The sequence below is a fragment of the Miscanthus floridulus genome, chromosome 10 (genome assembly GCF_019320115.1).
Source record: "Miscanthus floridulus cultivar M001 chromosome 10, ASM1932011v1, whole genome shotgun sequence".
Classification (NCBI taxonomy): domain Eukaryota; kingdom Viridiplantae; phylum Streptophyta; class Magnoliopsida; order Poales; family Poaceae; genus Miscanthus; species Miscanthus floridulus.
The window spans coordinates 94,687,965-94,698,252 of record NC_089589.1 but is presented as its reverse complement, the minus strand read 5'-3'; the positions used below and the strand labels follow the sequence as shown (position 1 = coordinate 94,698,252).

Below are 10,288 nucleotides of genomic sequence, written 5' to 3'. Positions count from 1 at the left end.
TGTGAAAGCCGGGTATGTAGACCCTCAAGCTATAGCCCAAACAAATTTTAATTACCCTAAACGGTGGACACTGGATGCCAAAGAGCTAGCAGCTGCAAAGACTCTTCGGGAGAAAGAGCGCATCCGTAGTGTGAAGCTAAGGGAAGAGTCCCTTAAGGTTGCGGCATACATTGCTCTGGCTTTCAAAAATCTCCAACAACACTCTACTATATGGCTACCATACAACTTCGAGTAAGTTCAACTATAACTTAAAGCTATGTTCGATATATTTTATTCGATGTAAAAGAGCTTATCTAGTTCTATGATTAAATCCATACAGCAACCACTGGATTTGTATAGCCATCGATGTCGGGAAGAGCATGGCATGGGTCTTTGATTCAATAGATAAGGACCCGGCGACATACAAAGACTTCATATCAATTCTCAAGACGTATACATATCGACAATCCTCATTAGCTTATATGTCTGTATACATACTTGTAACATTCACTTATGCATACTAACAAGTTGTATTTGCTAAAATAATTCAAACAGGACATTTAGGTTCTATGTCTCTCATCATCACGGAAGGCATGATCCAGCGAGGAAGGAAAAGCTAGCTATAAAAACACTATGTGCGGTAAGTGTAACTTACTTCTTCAGTACTCCGTTACATGGCTGTCAAAAGCATTACCTAATATTTTCATATGCAAAACACACAGTGCCCCAAGCAGAGGCCTGGGAGTGTACATTGTGGATACTATATATGTTCTATGATGAGTAACACCGGTGCCTACAAGAGACACCCCTTAAGGGTAAGTTTGAACCTCTTCACCCATAGTATAAAAACTTCATAAATGGTATGAAATACTAAACTGAAACTTGTTTTCTTGTAGTGGAGAGAAGAGAAAGGAATGAAAAGAGACCCATACAAGGATGACCAACTCTTAGAGCTCGTCGGCGACCTTTGCAACTTCATATTGGACCAGATTGTACATGTCAGAGGCGCCTACCATGATCGAGAGTCTGACTTAGGTACAAATCCTCAGTACCAACACCTTCGTTAGACTGAAAGGCTAGCTCTAGGACGTTGATAACAATGTGTATGAAATTTGTATATTTAATGATGGATTGTATATATATATCATTATGAATTGGACTTGTAATTGTACTTTATATAATACTATTGTGCTTGTAGTCGCGTTCGGAACGTTGGTCGCGTGGTGTTCGGCAACGCGAACGCGGTTCGGAACGTTGGTCGCGGGGTGTTCGGCAACGCGGATGCTGGATGGAATACGCAGAAACAAACAGTTCTGGTCGAATTTGAATTGTAAATTTGAATTTTTTTTGGCGGGAAAACGTACTGTAGGGGCGGTTCTAGATTGAACCGCCCCTACAAACAGGTATTATAGAGGCGGCTGGCACTACAGCCGCCCCTACAAATAGATTTGTAGGGGCGGTTGGTTCTTGAGCTGCCCCTACAAATATATTTGTAGGGGCGGTTCGTAATACCAGCCGCCCCTACAAATCGATTTGTAGGGACGGCTCAATCACCAACCGCCCCTATAAATCGATTTGTAGGGGCGGCCTGGGAACCGCCCCTACAAATGCATGATTTGTAGAGACGGTTCGGTAGGGGCGGCTGGCCAAACCGCCCCTACAAAGGGTTACCAGCCGCCCCTAAAAATGCTTTTTGTAGTAGTGGGATACAATCTCAATATTTACCTATCAAGTCACAAGCTCGGGTACATAACTGAATTTTACTCAAGATCAAAATCAATTTTCTGGGGTAGGTTTCACAAGTGTTGCTACACAATGGTCTCTCTAGAAATCCATCACTATATTCCAAGCAACCTTCACCTTTCGTGTTGAACAAGACATCCATGAGTTCCTATCCATCTTTTAAGACATCAAAGAAAAAAGAATTAGTTGATATAACTAAGAATAACTGGTATACAAAAGGCCCCCTAATTAATTAAACAATTATTTTATATTCATTTTCCAAATTTTTAATCAATAAAATTGAAATAATTTAGTCAAAACCTATTAATATTGAACACATTGTTCATGAAAACGTAACCTCTACTTAAAAACTAACGGAAAAAGTCCAAATTACCCCCATTAAGTTTGGTCTATCTCCAAATAACCCCTTAAAGTAACATTTGGTCTAATTTACTCTCTCCAACTATTTCGGTTGGTCCAATTTACATCTTAAAAGATTTTTATTTTTTGCTTCTCTATGTATAAATTATGTTTTAATTTCAAATTATGTGAGGTGATAGAGGACATAATATTTTGTGTTAGATAAATACATTATTTAGTTTTCATCATTATGTTTTGCACAACATTATCTCTAGTGTTAATTTACTATTAAACTTCTTAAGCTATCAAAACAGTGGTGAAAACTTAAGATATATTTTTTCCAACATAATTAACATATGATGTCCTTTATCACCTCACAAAAATTGATATTGAAACTCATCTTTTACATGGATAAACAAAAATAACAAATCATGTTAAGGGGTAAACTAGACCAACTAAAATAGATGGAGGGAGTAAATTGGACCAAATGTTAGTTTAGGGGGTTATCTGGACATAGGCTAAACTTGGCTGGAGTAATTTGGAATTTTTCCAAAACTAACTAATAAACTATAAAACCCAACAATTTTACATATAATCATGTCATTTGTTGGAACAAGGGTCCTGAGCAGGGTCAAGAAAAGAAGGCTCCTTGGAGAAGGCTAGCTAGAGAAGGTCCATGGGTGAAGGTTCCACGCGGAGGTCCTCCAATGAAGGTCTTGTGCGGAGGTCCTGCGACAAAGGTCCCATCCAGAGGTCAAGGTCCCATGAGGAGGTCCCGCGACAAAGGCCCCACGCGGAGGTCCCATGATGAAGGCCCCATGCGGAGGTCCCGTGATGATGGTCCCATGAAGAGGTCCCTCGACGAAGGTCTCTACGGAGGCTCCCTAGAGAAAGCTCCATGTGGAAGTCCTCCGACGAAGGTCTCATGCAGAGGTCTGGTGAATGTTCAATGCGAAGGATCTTCGGAAAAGGCTCTGTGATGGAGGTTCCAACACGCGAGAGGGGAGAGCGCTCGGCGGTGAAAGGGGGACACATTTGACTTTTCTAACAAGCAAATGAATGGAGGTGACACCCTTGACCTCATGCCCTTAGGAACTATATATAGACAACTGTTATTTACATGTGGCCCCTTAGTGGGGATTGATTTTACAAGCCACTACACTAGCACTAGTTGGGCCTATTCTTCGAGGAGACTTGTTCCGTGTACCATATGGGCTCCCCCCAACATCATTGTCCAAAAAACTAAATCTAAACAAATGGCCCTAAAAAATTAATTAATTTTTGCCTCCACTAATGTACAACCTATTGTTGATGCACTTCATCATGTTTCTAAAAAATTATGGATGATGATAAAAAAATCTAATTCTACATTTGGATCTAAATCTAGATTTATTCTACCAGATATGTGGGCCCAAGATACTTCACCGCCCGTATATTTGGCCCATGCCTGTCTATAAGGCTGAAGACAACGAGGAATGAGGCCAACACATGCCTAGCGCATTGACAGGCTTGGAGATGAAGTCATTTGAATGATATACGGTGCTATCATATCTAGCTAATAGGATTGAATCATTCGATTATGCTGTCCATATAACAAACTAGGAAACACATCTGTTAGCCAATCGGATCCATTGTAACCCTACCCTTGGATTATTTAAAGAGGGGTAGGGACCCCCTCCAATCGAGATTCAATCCTTGACATTCTAGCGCATAGCTACAATCAGCAATCCCTACGCCGAGCATACAAATATAGAGAGAGATACTTCAACTAGACATAGGACACCACGTGCCTAAACTAGTATAATTCCTATGTCTTGTGTGCTAGCCAACTAATTCCCTCTAAGTGAATATGTTGCTCGGTATTGTTAGATTCAATTCTTCTGACAATTGGCGCGCTAGGTTGGGGCCTTTCACGTATAGATTCATCGCGTTTTAGATGGGCCCCATCTTCAACTTTAGCGATGACACAGAGAAGATGCAACCAGGAAACAAGATCACCTTCAGGAGCCTAGACTTCATCACCGACCAACTCAAGATCTTGCACCTTCAGGATCCTGAGCCACTCGTGCAGGAGAAGGAGCAACCCCCTGTCTCTATGTTTGTTGCTAGCCTAGAAGAAGCCATGGAGGGAGGGTCGCTCACTTTCACCCACCACCAGAGCTATTACGGCTAGGACATCTTTGCTGGAGCTAGTCAGGAGCATGGAGCACCTCCTCAAGTGGCCTTTGAGGTCTAGAAGGATCGGATCCAAATGGGGTCCATGACACAGATCCATCACCACTAACAGACCACGTCCTTCCTGGTATTGCAATCAGGCTAAGGAATGCGCCGGCAACATACACAAGCTAGATCCATCAGGCCATGGAGGGACTCGGTGAATCCTATTTTGAGGGGTGTGAAGATCATGAATCAGATTGTTCTGACATGTCATGCAATGATGATGACATCAATCCCTGATTCATCAGGATGGAGATCATTCATAGCATCAGTGATGGGGCACCGAGCAGGAGGAATCGGCTAGCACCAATGGTAAGATCATCTTCTTCGACTCCATCGAACCATAGGGTACTAGTGCTACCTCGACGAATATGACCAACTCCTTCTCGAATATAATGAGTTAGAGGAGGGGGACGACAACGACCTCTCACATTCGTGTGAGTACTACATTAGCACCCCCTATCATGACAACCACCCATATGAGAATGAGATACACATGCCCGATTGCACTCCTCCCTATGGTGACATCAACCTCAACTAAGAGGCCCCATACGAGGCCAACCATGAGGTCTAGGCAAGACTTCTCAGCAACAATGATGTGCTGGCGGAGGAGAATAGGCATCTTTCTTAGCAACTTGTGGAGCAGATGAGAGCACGTGGACACCAGGTCCACAACGACATCCTATGAGAAGCCCTACCACACCTGTGAGCCAACCAAAACTTGGCTGAGGCCCTTCAGGAGGCAACGAATATGCCACAACCATTCACTAAGGAAGGACCCCAAACACTCTTGAGGATCCAGGAGCTAGTTGCAGCAACAGTAGATCAGATCCCGAGGCAAGCCATGCATCAGCCTCATGTAGATGTCATCATCAACCTCGAGGGTTTGGGATCAGTCAAGAGAATGCATGGGCAACCACCGACTGCTAGAGCCTCACTAGAACTCTATCCATGATTGGATGGGCAATGACAGAGATGTCCATCGAACCATCGATGCGTGGTAATGCGAAAGCAAATTCTGTAATCGTGAGCACGGTGGTGGCACTAGGCACGGAGGTGGCAATAGGCACATCTTCGACCAAGGTAGAGGGCGCGACCTCTCGCCAACTAGGAGAAACCAAAATTAACACTCGAGACCCAGGACCTCTGGAGGAGGACTACTCCCAAGTCTAGGTGGGGCTGGTCATGTTTAGAAGTAGGATTGCAGCCACACCATTGAAGTTCTGCACCCTTTGCCACATCGAGAAGTATAATGAGCATTCTGACCCAAAGACTTGGCTCATTAACTATCAACTAGTCATGAAAGCCACATCTGCACTAGCTCTATACTTCATGATATAGTAACTGCCGCTATTCCTCGTAGACTCAGCCAAAACCTAGTTGAACCATCTAGTAGAAGGCACCATCAACAACTGGGCCAACCTCAAGCATGAATTCTATGCCACGTCGAGGGAGCTTACTCCAAACCTAGTTTGATGTGGGAGCTCTTGGGATGCAAGCATGAGTCGAAGGAAAGCCTGCACGATTTTCAGCAGGTGCTTCACCCAGCACAAAAACTAGCTCCACCATGTCCCTGACACCAACATTGTCAATGCCTTCATGATAGGCATGAACAATGAAGCTCTCATCTGCAACATTGGCCAAAAAAAGAACATCACTATCAGGCAATTGCTTGACATCGCTTATGAGCATGCCGATGGCGAGGATGTCATCAACATCAGCAATGACAAGTACAAGCCATGCTCTGACGACAACATCGGCCCTCTTCACCCATGAAGGGGACCGTGACGCCTAAGAGAGGGGTGAATTAGGTGACTTAAAATTCTAATTCTAAACTATGGACTCTTTTTCTAACCTTAGCAAAACCTATGCAAAAGATAAACTATCTAAATGTGCAACTATGATTTTGCTAGTGTGTTGCTATCTCTATCGCAAAAGGAGTAATACAATCAATGTAAATGCGGAAGCTAAAGAGCAAGGTAGAGATATGCAAACTTCCGTCGACGACTTCGGTATTTTTACCGAGGTATCGAGAAGCGCGCAAGCTTCCCCCTAGTCGTCGTTGGAGCCCCTCGCAAGGGCCAAGCTCCCGGTCGAGTAACTCCGTGGATAGCCTCGGACCTTCCCCATGCGCAAGTGGGTCTCCGATGTGCCTTTCAGCAAGCCTCTCCCGGATGCTCCCCGCCGTCTTCACTATCAAGCTTCTAGCCAAAATGCTGCAGGCCTTGTTCCCTCCGGTACACGGTGGTGGCCACACCATAAATGTGGTTGGTGTGATCTCGCAAGACTACAAGGCCCTCCGATGTACAACAATGGTGCGCGCAAGCACCGAGTGGTAAGAGGTATGCAAACCTCGCTAAACACTAGACCTAAACCTAGAGCAAGCGCATAAGCGGTGGTCTAATCAACCTAAGCACTTCGCAAGGCACCTACGCTAATCACCTGATGAAACACTAAGCACTATGTAAGTGGAGATCACTAAAATGGTGTATCAACACCCTAGATATGTTTCCTCAGCTCCACACATACCATTTGGCCGGTTGGGGGTTGTACTTATAAGCCCCACTAAGAAAGTAGCCGTTGGGGATGAAATCCCGCTTTTCTGCTACTGACCGGACGCTGATCACGTCCTGACCGGACGCGTCCGGTCGTCCTGACTATTGGAGCCACGAACAACTGATTGGACGCTGCCAGCGTGCAGTCACATGCCACCGGACGCATCCGGTCGCATTTTCGCCGCTCTGGAACCTCTCTGTACTCGACCGGACTCTGTTGTCCTACGTTCGGTCGGTATGTCGCCAGCGTCCGGTCATTTGCTAAGTGTGTTGTCGGACTGATGAACAGTGCCATTGGTACATCCGGTCGATTCACTTGTTTAGCGTCTGGTCGCTGCTGCTGACGCCTGCTGTTGCTGAGCCACTGATCGGAGCTTCCAATCACTTTCTTTCAGCGTCCGGTCTAGCATCTGGTCGCTTCTGTGAGCTCGTTTCTTCGTGATCTTGCGTGCGGCTTGATTCCTATCTTCATGCTTGGACTTTGCTTAATATCTTGGGTCTTCTCTTGTGCTCTTAAGGTCTTGTTTAAAGTGTTGATCATCGGATCATCACGTCGCCTTTGTCCAAGTCACATCTTGCACCCTATTGAACTACAAAACAATCACTTGCAAATTCATTAGTCCAATTTGGTTGTATTGGTCATCAAACACCAAAATTCAAAGTAAGGTCCATTTTTCTTACAATCTCCCCCTTTTTGGTGATTGATGACAACACGACCAAAGCAAGCAAATAATATAATGTTGAATTTTAAAAACTACCTACTTGCTAGGATGCAATTCAATGGGCAAGGTTATATGATGCTAAAAGATACTACTTGTAAGACTATATAAAAACTTATCTTGCCCTTGCAAATGTCCCCATGTGGTATTATGGATTTAAGCCTTGCATTCTACAAATTCTCCATATTACATAGGCTAATCCATAATCTACTATTCTCCCTTTCTCGGACCATTACTACAAATTAATGCTTGCTTTTGGTCCTCTAAATTCTCTCCCTTTGGAATCAAACACCAAAAAGGAAGACATTAGTAGCACAAGGGAGGGTCAAAATTTGCGATCCTTTGTGTAGAGTGAAATAGATCACACAATTTGACTCTCATATTATATAGACTAAGCTCCCCCTAAATATATGCATACATATCATAGAAGTCAAAGCATATGCATAATTAGCAAAGTATTGCACAAGGGAAATTAATCTATATAATGCACGGAGAAAGCATATAAATATCAAAATGAAATCAACATGATGATATTGGTTTAGAAATACCATATGTAGAAATCAATTTGATTTCTACTACTTGCAATCAGTGGTGGATATTTGAAGTATGATGCTTAACTCCGGGGACTCCATTTTCCTTGCAATGAGACTAGTACACACATGACAAGCTTGAAAAGGTGTTAGTCTCAAAGCATCCAACTTGTAGAGTAACCTTCCCCTAAATTTGTGCACACAAGTATGGGATAATTATATAAGTCATGCACATTGATTTTAGAATCAATAATACCACTTGAAAGATGACATCTCATGAATGTGAGAATTATTTTCGAAGATGATATTTGGGAGAAATTATCTACAATTTGGACTTTGGCACATATTAGATGAACAATCAAAAGATAAGCTATGTGTCGTGCTCCTAAACAATTTTAAACCATGTAGAATTGCCCCAAGGGTTAAGAATGGAACTGAGGAAGCCTACCATAAGACATACCTAGTGTATGCATGACAAAAGATATAAGCATGCAAATGCAAACATAGGCATGAAAAAGTAACTAGATGCTTAAAGATACCAATTTGTAAGAAATATCACTTGTAGCAAATGCAAATTGATACTACTTGAAGGAAATTGAATCTAGTTACCTAACATGGGAAGGGGAATTTGGGTCTATAGTATTCACTAACCCACTTGGCAATGATTTTTTCCATCATGATGCACCCCATGAAATGCACCCATACTTTGCCAAGTCTCCATATTCCCCGAAGTCCATTGGACTTCTCACTTCTCTTTCGGGATCCAAACCTTCTTGGTGCTCTTCATATTGGAAATGATTTCCTTTGGCACCCAAAAGCGTTTGACCCCATTATTGGCTTGCTTGTTCACCTTGATAGCCACCACCTTATCATTTTTCTTCTTTTTCAAGAGATAAGGTGTGCAGGCCTTCTTGTCCACCTTGTTGGTGTAGTTGTTGGAGAGCGTGCTTGTTTTCTTTTTCTCTTTCTTCTTTGCTCCTCCCCCATTCTTCACCTTACACTCATAGGACTTGTGACCTTCCTTGTGACATACATAGCAAACCATGGTTTGTCCTTCATCAAGCTTCTTCACTCCCTTGACGGTGTTACCCTGATGAAGTTGGGCTTGCTTCGCCTTGCCTTTCACTTAAGGCAAGTCCTTGGTGAGATGAGCTACTTCTTGCTTGAGTTGCTCATTCTCCTTTGCAACCTCTTGTGTGCATGTATCTACAATAACTTTCTCAACACAAACTTGGTTGCACAAAGATGAGTCTAAACATAAATCATTACAAGAAGTAGAGGCATCCCTGTTAGACATGTTAAAGATAGAACTTTTCTTTTTAGATGCCTTGGTGGGGGTTGCACTAATGGCTTCAAGATTAGCAACTTTATTAGTTAGCTCATCACAATGTTTGCATATGGTTTCCATTTTAGCAAGCAAACTTTAATAAGCATCTTGTGAGCTAGCTAACTTTTCTTTTAATTTTTCATTTTTCTTTACAAGTTGCTCATCATTGATTGTGCATGCATTTGTTGTTGCACTATCCTTAAGTTGTTCAATTTTAGTAGATAGTTCAGCATAGAGATTAGCAAAGTTCTCATATTGTTCAAGCAAAGTTTTATATGCTTCTTGTGAACTATCTAGCTTCCCTTTTAATTTTTCAAGCTTCTTTTGTTGACTAGTGCAAACTTTAGCATAATTAAGATTTTGTAGCACAATTTCATCATAAGAAGGCATTTCATCATCACTATCACTCTCACTCGAGGATGAGCTTTCATTACCTCATGACATAAGGCACATACGAGAAGAGCTTGATGATGAGTGCTTGCGCCCTCACCTCTTGTGATGATGTTCTTCTTCACTTGAAGAATCATCCCATGACCTTATTGATGTGAGGGCTTGGTTCTTGCATGCCTTCTTCTTTGTCTTGGGTGTGGGCTTATTTGGACAAACTTCCACAAAGTGCCCCAACTCGCCGCATCCATAGCATCCTCTCTTTCTTTGCTCATTTCTTTGATTAGTGAAGATGATATCTTGGATTTGGATGGGCACACCCTTGACATTGAGCCTTTGGATCATCTTCTCCACCTTGTTGATTAGTTTGATTGATTCTTCATCAAGGTCGGAGGTGGAGGAGGAAGATTGATCATCTTCACTTGAATCTTCTTCATCATCATCATCGTCCTCATCTTCTTCTTCATCTTCACTTGAGGAGCTTGAGCTTGA

General features: G+C 42.8%; 1 long non-coding RNA gene across 1 annotated transcript; it reads left to right on the top strand.

Annotated features, from left to right (window-relative positions):
* Positions 1-539: 539 nt before the first annotated feature.
* LOC136486542 (uncharacterized) lies at positions 540-1,095 on the top strand. Its single transcript, XR_010766864.1, has 3 exons — positions 540-619; positions 702-794; positions 876-1,095. It is a non-coding gene; the product is annotated as an uncharacterized lncRNA (long non-coding RNA).
* The last annotated feature ends 9,193 nt before the right edge of the window (positions 1,096-10,288 follow it).